We start from the raw sequence: 14619 nt of genomic DNA on the forward strand, positions 1-14619 counted from the left end.
ATTTATTAAGTATTGTAGAAATGAATGGATGTCAAGGACTGCTCAATTGTGTATATTCACATCATTTCCTGCATTGTCTAATGCAATCAATTCCTAACTATATGTACTGTCTCCAGTCTCATTTTTCATTCCTAAATTATAAGTGCGACTATGTTATTGTTCTATTTATAACCTTTCAGTGATTAAGATTCAATTACTTCGAAATGTGCTAGGACAATGTAACTTTGAATAACTATTTTGAAAAGCAATTTAGCTTCAAAGAGTGAAAAATTTGTTTCCAGTAATTCCATGCCTTGAAATCTGTGCTAAGAATACCACTAGAAAAAATATATATGTATTTATACTCAAAAAATGTGAGGTACAATATGATTTATAATAGCCAAAACTTAGACAACATAAATATATGTATATTATTTTTTATTTACTTGATGGGATTTTGGTGTATTCATTAAAAATAATATATAACTACTATGTAATAACTTAGGAATTTTATATCGGCTTAAGAAAAATATAGATTGAAAATATTAGATAATTTTGATAACAGCTAGATATTCAAACATCCATATAACATATAAAACAACTTATAGATTATAGATATGTTGTTCCAGCACCAACTATTTAGAATATAGTCCTTTTTCCATTGAATTGCTTTCGCATTTTTTTAAAAAAATCATTTCACCTTGAAACTATGAGTCAATATCTGAATTCACTATTTAGATTCATCGACCTATCTTTCTATATAATGCAAATATCAAAATGTCTTGATTATCTAGCTTTGTGATAAATCTTTATTTCAGGCAATACAAAAAAACACTTTTTTTTCTAATTATTTTACCAATTTTATGTCCTTTGCATATCTTTATGAATTTTAGAATGTTTCTCAATTAAACAAAAAAAGTCTGCTGAAACTGTGACTGGAATTGCATTAAATGTATATATTAAATTGGGAGAATTGGAATCTTAAAATTTGAAAACAGTATCATGCATAACATAACATAGCAATGACCATAGTATATCTTTCCATTTTAATGTAGAGTTTTTTTCCCTTAATTGCTGAATATTTTGATATTTAAATATAATGGTTATTTTTCATTTCATATTTAAATTGTTTGTTTCTGGTATATAAAAGTAGAATAGATTCTTATATATGGACCTTGTACCTGGGAGTATGTTGGACTCATTACTAGCTATAGTATTTGTTAATACTTAGGATAGTCTATATAAATAATGTCATTTTTGGATATTTTAATTTTTCTTTCAAATCTTTTGCCCCTATTTCTTTTACTTGCCTTATTGCACTAGTAAGGACCTCCTCTCACATGTGGTGAATAAAAGTGGTCAGAATGACATCTTCGCCTTATTTTTAACCTTATGTAGGAAGCATTCATTGTTTTACTTTTATGTATGATTTATCTCAGGATCTTATGTAGAAGCTCTTTATCAGACTGAGGAAGTTTCCTTGAATTCCTAGTTTTCTGAGAAATTTTATCATGAAAGGGTGTTGAATTTTGCTAAATGCTTTTGTTGAATCAATTAAAGCCTTTCTCTTAAAATGTAAAAGTTTCAGGTCCTCTAAAGCCTGTATCCATTTCTGTGATCCTTTCAGCATTTGCTCAGAAGACATTATTCCAATATTCTATCACCATCTCAATCAGTGTATTCTGGAGCCATTTCAGTTTATCAATATCTTATTTGTCTTCTTATTTGATTTCCTCTTTGATATCTTCATTGACTCATTGTTTTTTTAGTAGCATGTTATTTAGACTCCACGTGTTTGTGCTTTTCCAATTTTTCTGTAATTGATTCTTATTATCAGTATCTCGGAACTGATCCATAGTTATGGTAGTTTTGTACTATGTCAACGTGGATAAGATGGAACTGTGTTTCCCAGAATCCCCTTTCCTGTGTCATATCAGGTATGATTTATCAAAAAGAAAACTTTGCTCAAGATTTGGATAGGATAATTTAAACAACAATCACTATTTTAAGGTCATAATGTTAGATACAGGATGCCCAGAGAGTAGCAGCAAGGTGTTGTTCTTGCCCATTCTGTTTCTAGATGTTTCCCCACCTGTTGGTCTTGCTGGCCAAAACTGACCCCTGGGCAACATCAAATGCAAAGGCAATATGCTTCCATAAACTTTCCCACCAACCCTCTTTTATAGTCACCCTCTGACAGCTGGATGTACCTGGTTTTAGGAAGTTTGGTTAGTGATTTTCTCAATCTCCAACTTGCCAGTCTCAATCTTTATTTCCACAATTGTGTGAGTTCGTATTCCTCTAATAAATTTCTATTCCATAATATTTTTAGTACCTCTCTTTGGTCGAACCCTAACTGATTTGGTAATTGGTATCTGGGAATGGAATGCTGTCATACTAAAAACATAAACTGTGGCATTGGCTTTGGAGTCAGGTGACTGAACTATCTCCAACCTGCATTGGACTGTGATACGAGCAAGAAATGAAACTTTGTTGCATTAAGACACTGATATTTGGGGTTATTTTCAACAGGAATTAAACTATACTGATTAATACACCTCTGCAAACAAGTCTTTCCTCACCACCCAATCTGAACTAGCACCTAGCCTTCCCTATCTTAGCACCTCATTTTAACTTCTGTATAGCATGTGTATAATATTTATCATTTTAAAAATTCATTCATTCCTATATACCAGAGCTAGAATGTAAATTCCATGAGAGCAGAGGTCTTATCTGCTTTTTTCTAACACAATTACAACAATAAATATTTATTGAATATATTAATGATGGAGTAATTGAATGAATAAAATAAGTGAATTAAAACATAACAGTAAACGGGAATATTATGTGCCTCCAATTCAATGTTTCTGTTCTGTTTCCCTCTTAGTGTCTAGGGATTCTTGCTGTCTGTTATTCTATCCATGTAAAGAAATCACTAAAAACGATTACAGAATCTCTTATATTTTATATTCTTTTGTTCATACATTCTCTTAATTAGCTGGTTCAAGAAAGATTCACTGATGCAAATATGCCCAAGTTTATCTCAAACCTGACTATGAGAAAATTCTTCTTCAAAGTTTTTTTTAAAAGAAAATTATCTCCTGAAATAGATCTGTGAAATAATACCTATGAGACTAGTCAAAAGTCAGGAATTAGGAAATCAGTTTTGGGTTTATCTTTCTTGAGGAATAGCTGAGAGGCATTAATTTTCCATTTGTACAGAATTTGCACGCTGCAAATCCCCAAGGCAAGAAACCTTCTCTATGTTCTGCTAGTACTAGATGTAATCAGGTAGTATACCTGGGACTGAGATGAAAGGCAGATAATCGGAACACGTACATTTACTGTATACCAACTACGTACAAGCACTGTAATAAACAGTTCATATAAAGTCTTCATTTGTCATTCAAACTGAAAGTGCAAGATTGGTATTCTGATCAATTAGATACACCTATTGAAGTTGAAGAAACTACAATTACAGAGGCTATTTTGCACCATGACTCACAGCTAGGAAATGGGAAATTAAAAACAAAACCTGGGGCTTCCCTGGTGGCGCAGTGGTTGAGAGTCCGCCTGCCGATGCAAGGGACACGGGTTTGTGCCCCGGTCCGGGAAAATCCCACATGCCGCGGAGCGACTCGGCCCGTGAGCCATGACCGCTGAGCCTGCGCGTCCGGAGCCTGTGCTCCGCAACGGGAAAAGCCACATCGGTGAGAGGCCCGAGTACCGCAAAAAAAACAAAACAAAACAAACAAACAAAAAAAAACCCTGTGTTCTCACACTAAATTTAGTACTTTTAGTAATGCCAATCAGTTTCCCAATTTATTTTAAAACAAAATATTTCTGATCAAAGGAAATTTAAGAGAATAGAGTAAAAATTACTTTGGACTTGGAGTCAGAAACCTGGGTTCCATTTTTCAGTTCTGCAGCCAATGACACTGTGATCTGGGGCAGGCCAAGATCAGAAGAGGCATTCATACTGTAGCCTAATCCTTTCTTCACAAAGTAAGAAACAATCAGTTGTATCTTAAAAGTAGAAACTAAACAATTAAACTTTTATTTAGGTCCTCCTTGAGTAATGGACACCAGATTTAGGAAAATCTCATGTACATGAACACCTGGTAGCCCTCTACATCCTCCTCCTACTCTGCTTCCTCTCTAGAGTCCAAAAACCAGGAACTGAAATTTTGTGATGGTCAATCCTAGTAGAGATTTATCCATTCTTACACACTTTATTCCTTTTTTTGGTCTTTCATTACTAACTCATCTGTCTCCAGGAATTTTCCACAGATGAACTTGCATCTTTTTTAATCCTCTTCCTCTATTCTATGAATATTATCTAATTTCTTCAAGAAAATATATCTCCACCTCTTAATTCTCTCCTCCTTTCCCCCATGCCATCCTGGGTTTCTCAACCTGTTCAATTTATTTCTCTCTGTATTCAGTTTGTGACTCTAATCTCAGCTGTTTAGAGCAAAGCTAGTCTAGGTGCAACTCCACTCAGGCGAAGGAAATCTGAACATTTTGAAGTGACGAGAGAGCTAGTGCTTTCTGCCTCGAAGGCCTCTTTAAATTTCCACAAACTTATGAAGAACTGCATAGAAGTTCTGAAGAACTTCTATTTCCATCATCCTGATTAAACTTATTTCTCCTTAAGTTCTAACACTCATGAAAATTAAATTATTTAACTTTGTGAGGTTTTTTTTCCTCCTATTTTGCACTACAGCAGTAATTTAAGAGTGTTCTTTCCTAATGTGAATAGCATTTCAACTGTACTGAATGATAAGGAAGCATTTGTTAGAAGCCAAGAAACTAATCACTTTATGTAACAACTCTTTTTGAATGTATTCCAGATTCCTAATAACTGTCTGAAAAACACAAAATTCAGTAATGCAGTCCATCTGTCGAGGAAATACTCAGTGACTTAAACATCACATCCCCCAATTTTTCCATATTCCTAATCCTAGTTTAAGCAACTCACTCAAATTCTGCACCTCTTAAGTTCTTCATCGTAAATCAAATAGACTAGTGCCTATTGTTTAGCTTCCTGCTATTGAAAAAGCATATCACATATGTGTCTTCCCTAGCAACATTAAAACTTTAATTTAAAAAATTATGTAAATTTTGGAAATGATAAAATTCATGAATATTGCATCTTCCTTAAAACATAAACTCTCTGAGGACAATTATAAACACTCCTTCTAACCAAAATACATGATTACAGACATTACATGGGAATAATTTCTAAAAGAGCAATATTAGAAGACATTTTTCCGGAAATCATAACCTAATTTTGATACATAATATGTAAGCTGCTAGAAAATAAATTTAATGTTTCTTCATTTTAATTAATAACAGCACCCAGGTTAAGCGATTCTTCATAGAACTATTGAAAAGTAAATTTCAATCTATGAATCACATAACCACCATGTAACTTGGTGATAATGCCCCACATGTCAGAAATGACAGCCCGTTTGCTACCCACTATTGTAAAAAGGTATGGGTGATATAAAGTCATTGCCTTTTCCAAGTTAATGTCACATGCTAAAGCCACACCTATCTCCTTCTATGTCATTTTTACCAATGGAAAAAATAAGACTCCCACAGTCTTATGCAAATAACAGCTTCCATTCTGGTCAATACATTTTATCACTGATACATTATTCATCTCACTCACGCAACAACATCAAAAAGATAGATTTATGACTGTCACTGCTCATTAGATTCCCCTGTTTACCACAGAAGTTGTCACTCTTCCAAAACAATAGTCTGTATTTACCTCATATCATTACTGAAAGTTTTAAATTAAATAAAACATATAAGGCCCTGGTGAATGTTCACTAAACATTAGCTTTATGATTATTATTGTTGTTAATTAAACTGAGGGAAAAGTACAAAGAGGCAAGGCCAAAGCACAGGGTAGGTGCAGCGAAGAGAACCCAGGGTGCTGGACTTCCTCTGCTGCTAATACTGATTTCTCAAGGCACTTGAGAAATGTATTTACATGTATTTACAACAAACCATAAATGTATTTACAACATGTATTTACATGTTGTAAATGTATTTACAACAAACCATAAATGTAAATGTATTTACAACAAACCATACTCTATTGTCCCTTGTAGAATCTGGAGTCTGAAAGACAAGAAAGTCTCATAAACAACACTCATTTTAGTCAATCCTCTTACCTAGTAGATAAGTACCCACTTGTTGAAAAGTAGTTACTCAACTTTCAGAGGTTTTACTGTGCCAGATTCACTTCAGTGATTCTGTAGTGCCTGCTGGAAGACTTGGTTTATTTCTTTGCAAAGGGATAAGTTTTCACCAACTAGGCTTAGCATAGCAAGGACTAGGGAAGTTTTGAGATTTGGTTTTTCTTTTAATGAAAGACTCTTTCGTATTCATTAAACAAGTATGTTTGAATCTTCGCCATATGTCAGACAATGTAATAGGTGATTCACGCTGAGGTGCCATGTTAAAGAATCCAGTGGTTTTCTCTTTGGTGGTATTCCCGACGCTGAGCCTGTCTTGCCAAGAAAACACTATGAGCATTGTCTTGGATCAAGTTCCCTAGAGGCAGAGCCTGATGAGGGATTTATTGAAGGGATGTCCTCAGGAGAAACCTGCAATAGGGCAAGGGAAACAGGACAGGTCAGGGAAAGCAATACAGCAAATATGTGATTTTGGAAGTTTTAATCTCAGACTGATTCCAAGTATAGCTCTGGAGCATGAGTTGTGTCTTGCCCAGAGACAAGAAAGCTGATGTTATACCCGGCATCAGCCATGAAGAGAGGGAGAAGAGGGTGTAACTTACTAGACAACTCCAAGAAAGGTGGCTCATTCAGCCAAAGGCTATTCTCCAGGAAAGGTGAAGGTGGGAACTATTGGCAGCTAAAACAGACAGCTGAGACATGGTGTGCCAGCTCAATAGAGGTATCTGGGTAGGGCACCAACATCATCGGCTGTAAGTGCTAATAGATAGAATCACTGATGGAACCTCAAGAGAAGAACCATATGATATGATACAAAAAAACACAAATATATTTATGGCAGTTTTCTCCCATAATTTATTGAATTTATTTTTTGTGTGAGATCTGGCCAAGAGGCCCAGAAAGATGAGAACAAAGGAAAAAATGTCAAAGACAATAAAAACAATCAATATTGATTCTTAATATGTGCCAAGAAATGTGCTAAGTACTTTACGTATATGGACTCACTTAAATATTTCAACTGCCCTGTAAGATCTTCCTACTTTCACAGATGAGGAAACTGGAGGTCAGCAAGGTGAGGAAACTAGAGGTCAGTAACTCACCCATGACTCACCCATGATCACACAATTGTTATGTCATAGCTAGGATTTGCCTCTGCTGTACTCTAAGATCTTGATTTCTGTATTTTGCTGCGTGTACTTTAGTTTCTTCATTCACAACAAGAAACACACAATAGTTAGATTACATCCTTGGGATAATATATCTAGATGAAAGGCAGTGGTGTCATGAGAATATCTTGAATAACTTTGTTAAAAATAGTTCCTAGGATCCTACTTAAAACATATTCAAACAGATTCTCTAGGACTAGGAGCCCAGAAAAAATGTTCAAATATCATAGAAAATGTTGTTTGCAAATTGATGAACTAGATAAATAGTATTATACATCAATAGCATTAGCTTTGGAACAAATGGAGCTTACCCACAAGAGTCATTGAACCATTATACAAAAAAAGACCTGAAATGTTTGTATTCAGGCAAGGTATTTTATAATGCAACCTACCTATTGTCCCAGAGTGGGATTTTCAAGCAATGAAAGGCAGTGTTTCTGAGGTCATGTTCACAACATGAAAACTGATCTCTTCCACACACAAAAAATGTCAAGAACTGTAGAGGAGACACAGTGGAAGTAATTGAGGTGATCGAGAGAAATACAGAGGAAAGCAAATTAAACAGAGAGAAGGCACCAGCAGGCATTTCTCAGAGTGTATTGGACAAAAGAAAACTTTAAATTCTTTTCAGTGAGCAGAAGTATGCAAGTCATAAAGTGGTGTTGCTTAGGTCTCTAGTCAAGTCTGACGCAGCTGGAGATACTAGGAATTTTCAGAATTAACACTGAAAGCCTTGATAACATGCAAACAATACAATATGTATAGCTAAACTGCATAAAGGAAGAGATAGCCTGAAAGTAAAATTAGGATAATGAAGAGATTGAGGGGCTCTAGCCATTCCTCATCAAGGTTTTTGCTAGGATTTGAAATGGAAACAGGAGGAGACGGCTCATCAGTTTTAGCTTGATGCACATATCTATTAATATTAACTGTTCAGTAAACTGTTCAAGATTCTCTTTATAGGCTCTGTGTTCAACAATTAACAGTGAATACTTTCATATCATTAAAATCCCAAATTAAATAATCCCTCCAAACATTTTAAAAATAGATATCAAAACCAGAATAACTCAAAGGGCAACTATAATGAAGATTTTGGTGCCTAAAATGGGCATTTCTAGTAATCAGCAGAGGTTCCAGATTCTGTTTTAACAAAGCTTATTATAGTGTGCACTTATACTGCCTTGGATAAATCCTGCCTTGGATAAATCCTGAGTAATCCTTCCATAAAATTAAGGCATGTAAATTTCTACCCACAGTCACTAATCCTCAGAAAAAACATTCCTAAATAGTACACTAATATGCACATAACTCTAGTAGTCATTGCAAAATATTTATGAACAAATATTTTCATTGCCCTCATTCAAGGCAAATATGGCCATATAATTTTATTTGGCCAGTACAATGTGAGCAGAGTCTTATGTCACTTCTGGATGGGAGTTTTAAGAGCCAGGACACAAGTTCATGTTTTCTTTTTCTCTATCTTGGCAACTGTCAACTGAAAAAAATGCACAGCCAAAAAGTTGAGAGTTAGGTTTTATTTGGCTGACAAAACTGAGGACTTAAGCCTGGGACTCAGCATGTCAGATAATTCCAAGAGGCTGATCCGAAGAGGCAAAGGTGGAGCCAGGATACATAGGAGTTTTTGCAACAAAAGACCAAGTAGCTGGAACATCAAAAGATTACTGTTAATTAAACAAAACCAGATATCTCAAGTTAAGGAATTTAGTGCTTTTCTCTGTATGAGAAGATGCAAGAGTCTGGGCTCACTGAAATCATTCCTTTGATATGCACCTCAGATATCTGGAGCCAGTGTCCTCTGTTTTCTCATCATGAGTCTCCTCAGGCTGCACTGTACAGGGTAGGGGATGGGGGTGACTGGAGCAGTGGCCATTTGTTTCCATCCTGAGCTCCCTCAGGGCTCACTGGCCACTGGGAGGCTGTAATGTGATGGCTTGATGGCTGCAACAGATGTTGATTATTTCATTAGCCTTCTTCTCAAAATGAAGAAAACAGAGAGGATGCCCTCCAGCCAGCCAGTGATGGACATGCAGTGTGAGCAAGAAATTAACACTTGTTTTTGCTTAGCCCTCAAGACCGTAAGGATTATTTATAACTGCAGCATAACCTAGTCTTCTTGACTGATACGATTGCACACTAGCATCTCTCTAAAGGCACTAGCATGCCTTTGCTTAAAATATATGGTATTGATACTACAAATGGCCCTTTTCATATATCAGGTTAAATTTAACAGTAATTGCAATTAATTAAATACACCTTATGCAGTAACAATCTTCAAAAAGAACTGAAGTTTCTCTGTATGGTATGATTCCCTGGTGATTACATAGTGCAGGTCAGGGAACCCAAGGGAGTTTCATGAAGGAAACGGCTTTCAATCATCCACATCAGTGAGAGCTGTGCATGGGTCACAGAATGGAACTCAGCCTCATTAACAACAGAAAGCAATGGTTGTAAGACCTTAAAAAAGCAAAGAGTGAACCCTTCAGGCTGCAATCAATAGCTCTCAGCAGCAGCAGAAGCTTTTATGTGATTATGGCTTAAAATACAAATTACTGTTTTATCGACAACAGTCTTTTTTCAGTGATCAATAAACTCTCTCCCAAATCTTAAATTTTGAAATTCAGAACAAAAATCTTGCAAAAAAATTCTTACCTTAGCATCGTATTTTGAGTTCATGGAGAACATTGCAGAGAAATGTGGAATTACAATGACTTAGTATGCAAAAGATTTATTACCCTAAATTCAGAAATACATTTTTAAGGAGGTGTGAAACAAATATTTTTCTTTCTCAATATACCTATGTATCAGATGATAAATTATTATTATTATTATTTTTTTTTATGACTTTATGTTTTCATATCTGGTAAGGCTGCTCCCCTTACTCCCATTAGTCACCTGCTTCAGAAATCTCTTGGCTATTCTTTTTTTGTGTGTGTGGTACGCGGGCCTTTCACTGTTGTGGCCTCTCCCGTTGTGGAGCACAGGCTCCGGACGCGCAGGCTCAGCGGCCATGGCTCACGGGCCCAGCTGCTCCACGGCATGTGGGATCTTCCCGGACCGGGGCACGAACCCGTGTCCCCTGCATCGGCAGGCGGACTCTCAACCACTGCGCCACCAGGGAAGCCCGATAAATTATTTTAAGGACCCAATAAAAAGCTTATTCTCTCCACATGTACCTGTATTTGTGACTTTCTTTTAAAATCACAACTACCTTTAATGATTTCAGAGCATATAAAACATGTTTTCATTTGGCTAGTAATTATGCCATTTCATTTTATTAAATTCAGCTATCTCGAGGTTAATTTAAAATCATCACTGCTTTCCTGGATTCTTCTAGGGAATTCCATAGTTCAGGAATTCAGCAATAAACTGTTTTACGTCACCTAGGTCGGTACTTATCTTACCAGAGCAGGAGGAATCAGACCAAGGAATTGAATTAAATAACTTAAAATGCTTAATATTCTAGCAGTCAGCTTCTAAGGACCTCTGAGCATTAGAAAAACACATTTAGCTCTGCTGACATATTAATTCCAAGACAACAGTCATGAGTCTACTGGGGATTGGCCAAAAAGTTCGTTCGGGTTTTTCTGTAAGTTGTTATGGAAAAACCTGAACTTTTTGGCCAACCCAGTAAAAGCTGTGTCTGGATGAATCATATTTAAAATCCACTTATTCCAGATTAAAGTCAAAGGGAGTTTTAATAAACAATTGGCTGTTTATTAGCAATAAGATGAAGAATGCTACTCTCCCCTCATTGTTTTCTTCATCTTCTTTCATGATTCCTCCATATCAATACAGCGTTGTTGGCTTAAAAAATGCGTAAGAAAAGCAAACTCTTTGATATGAACTTCAGCTTTGTATGTGATTTGAAAGAGGCACTTTTGGTCTTCTATATTAGTACTATAAATTTTATAGTATAAAGAAATGTTGGTCATATCAATGCAAGAAAATACAGTGTATAAATGTCTAATGTTCTTCAATATATACCATGTGATTTTCCAAAAGCCTAACTTTTCTGTGAAAAACTTACTTTCTCTTGTGTGGACCAAGTATTTTAAATGGTCATTAAAAGGCAAAAAATTCTGTATTCAACTTTCACTGACAGATCTAAGTATAATTTTCAATAGATTGGTTTAGCATGCGAAATGGTGGGTTTCATAGACTGTGACGACTATATAGACCTCAAACTATGACTTACCTCAAACTTTCTTTTTTTTTTTTTCTTTTTGCGGTTTGCGGGCCTCCCACTGCCTCTCCCGTTGCAGAGCACAGGCACCGGACGCGCAGGCTCAGCGGCCATAGCTCACGGGCCTCGCCACTCTGCTGCATGTGGGATCTTCCCGGATTGGGGCACGAACCCGTTTGCCCTGCATCGGCAGGCAGACTCTCAACCACTGCACCACCAGGGAAGCCCAAACTTTTATTTTTTTGATAGTTAAGAACTTAGGCCAGGAAAGGAGAAATGGGCAGCACATGGTGATACAGGAAGGCAATGACAGAGATGGGACTCAAAACCAAGTTTCATTTCCATTGCACCATACTTCCCCAACATGTATTTGTAGTAGCAAAATGTGTACTAGAATAATATAGCAGAATTTCTAGTGAATATATTATTGGATCAGTATTATTGTGAACACAGTATGTGATTTATTCATATTGACTACTTGGCCTCTTCAACTATGTGTTTGGCCAGAGTTACCTATCCCTTAGTCTACTTCTCACCTTATTTTTTGTCCTATTTTAATAAAGCTAGAACTGAACTCTCACAAACAGAAAGGCAAATAAGTGAAAGAGCTTGCTGGTAGCCATGGCAACATATACTGTAGCATATCTCCAACCTCTCAATGGTGGACTCAGTTAAAACCATAGAACACACTACTATATATAAAATAGATAACTAATAAGGACCTACTGTATAGCACAGGGAACTCTACTCAATACTCTGTTATGGTCTATATGGGAAAAGAATCTAAAAAGGAGTGGATATGTGTATATCTATGGCTGATTCACTTTGCTGTGCACCTGAAACTAACACAACATTGTTAATCAACTATACTCCAATAAAAATTTTTAAAAAAAATAGCAAATGTTTGCACACTTGGCATCCCACTTGAGCTAATCCTGCATCCATTGGATTAAGAAATCTCTAGAGCATTTGTCGGACTGGTATGTGGCATGAAGACTAAAGAGTCTTGTGAGTTTGTACTAAGTCTCAGGAAAGAACTCATGTTATCTGACTAAGAAAGTCTTAGTCTTCAGAGAAAAGGGTCAATTTTGAGCACATCTTTGTCTTTGTCACTAATATTTGTCTCCCAGAATAGATCAGCCCCTCATTGATTCATATCTTAGGCCTACAAACCACAATAAACCTGTAGATGGAAATTTAAAAACCTTGTTCACTAAAAATTCTGTACAGCAGCTTTAGGGTAAATAAGCATAAAATGATGATGAGGAGGAGGATGAGGATGGTTATGAACTAACACTAAGTAAAACTAAAGGAATGCTAGGATTCACTTTGCAGCAGAACACCAAAGAGTTTACCATCCTAAGGAACATGCTTCCTCATCTCTATAAGATGATATTGTTGTCCAATGAACAAAGCAGCAATCTGTGAATGTTGGGCAGGAAACAATGGCACAGCACTATTGCTTAGCAGGAAGAGAGGATGTCAGACCCCTCAAGAAATACTTGAGTATACTTCCCAGAAATACCTGGAGGTGACCCTAAGGTGGACTAAAATATTGCATTAAAAGTACAGGTGAGGGCTTCCCTGGTGGCGCAGTGGTTGAGAGTCCGCCTGCCGATGCAGGGGACACGGGTTCGTGCCCTGGTCCGGGAAGATCCCATATGCCGCAGAGCGGCTGGGCCCGTGAGCCATGGCCACTGAGCCTGTGCGTCCAGAGCCTGTGCTCCGCAACGAGAGAGGCCACAACAGTGAGAGGCCCGCATACTGCAAAAAAAAAAAAAAAAAAAAAAGTACAGGTGAGTGTTAGATGAATTAAATTATTACTAAAACTGTGAATCCTTACTATTCATAAGTTGGAGTGGTCAAGAGAAACTCAGGTTGTATATGCAAGCTTCACATATACAACATTTTTTTTAATGTATATTTTAGTAGCTACTGAAAGGACTCTTGATGAATCTGATATCTGATGTAGGATAACTCTATCCAAATCACTTGGTATCTTATTCAAGCAAGTTTTGTTGTGTTTGCTTTTTTTTGTTTGTTTGTTTTTGAAGGTACCCAGAAATGTACATACTAATTGAATAGCAGAAAGGAGGAGGTAAAAATAAAGAATCTTCTTTGGGATCTAAAAAAAAATTGACTCCAATCTTGGGACTGAAAGTCCATTACATATTGCCATTTGGGAGACAACCATCCAACCATGCATTCACAAATATAAATTATTCTAGCATGCTAAACTTTGTAATGGCAATTATCATAGCTTGTAAGATTGAGAGATGTGTAATACAGAGTCCCCCATTGCCCCAGAAAAAAACTTTCCATAAATTTGTACCTTAGTTGATACCTTGATTTTTCTACCCTACACTTTGATTTGAAGCTTCAGTACAGTAACCTGGTAAATAACAAATTATATTAATTACATGAATATGTCTTTCTCAAATTCTATAAGCACTGTTGTGGGAAACAAAAAATGTATAAAAAATGGTATCCCATTTAAATATATATTACCTTCACATAAAGTGTTTAAAAAGTAAACTATATATTTTTGAAGGCATACGTAGTTACTAAAACTACGAGGAAAGCAAATTTAAGGTATTAGTTACCCTATGTGGGGAAAGTGTACTTACTGTGGTCTTATGGAATGTTGGAAATGTTATATTTCTTGGCTATTATGTCTATTTGTTAAAATGTAAATTTGTTTTATGTACTTTCCTGTATATGTTCTCTATTTCATAGTTAAAATATTTTTAAAATATTCTCCATCTTCTGTAAGCAAAATAAAACATTTATGTGCTTGATAGGAATGGCACCCTACAATTTTGAGACAATAGATCTCACAAGCTGTCAAAACAGCATAGCGTCCTTGGCAAAGTTTCTTCATTTTCTTGTTTGGGCCTCTTATGTTAGTAGAATAATATTGATAATCAGTGTTGGTTTTTTAAAAATTATTACATGATGGCTGTTTATACCCAGATATCTTATAGAGAGTTTTATAAAATACCCCTTTGGTTTTTTAATCACAATCCTCCCACTGTGATCACTGTAAAAGGCAACTGAA

Source organism: Leucopleurus acutus (assembly GCF_964270905.1).
Source record: "Leucopleurus acutus genome assembly, chromosome: 14".
In the NCBI taxonomy this organism is placed as follows: Eukaryota; Metazoa; Chordata; class Mammalia; order Artiodactyla; family Delphinidae; genus Leucopleurus; species Leucopleurus acutus.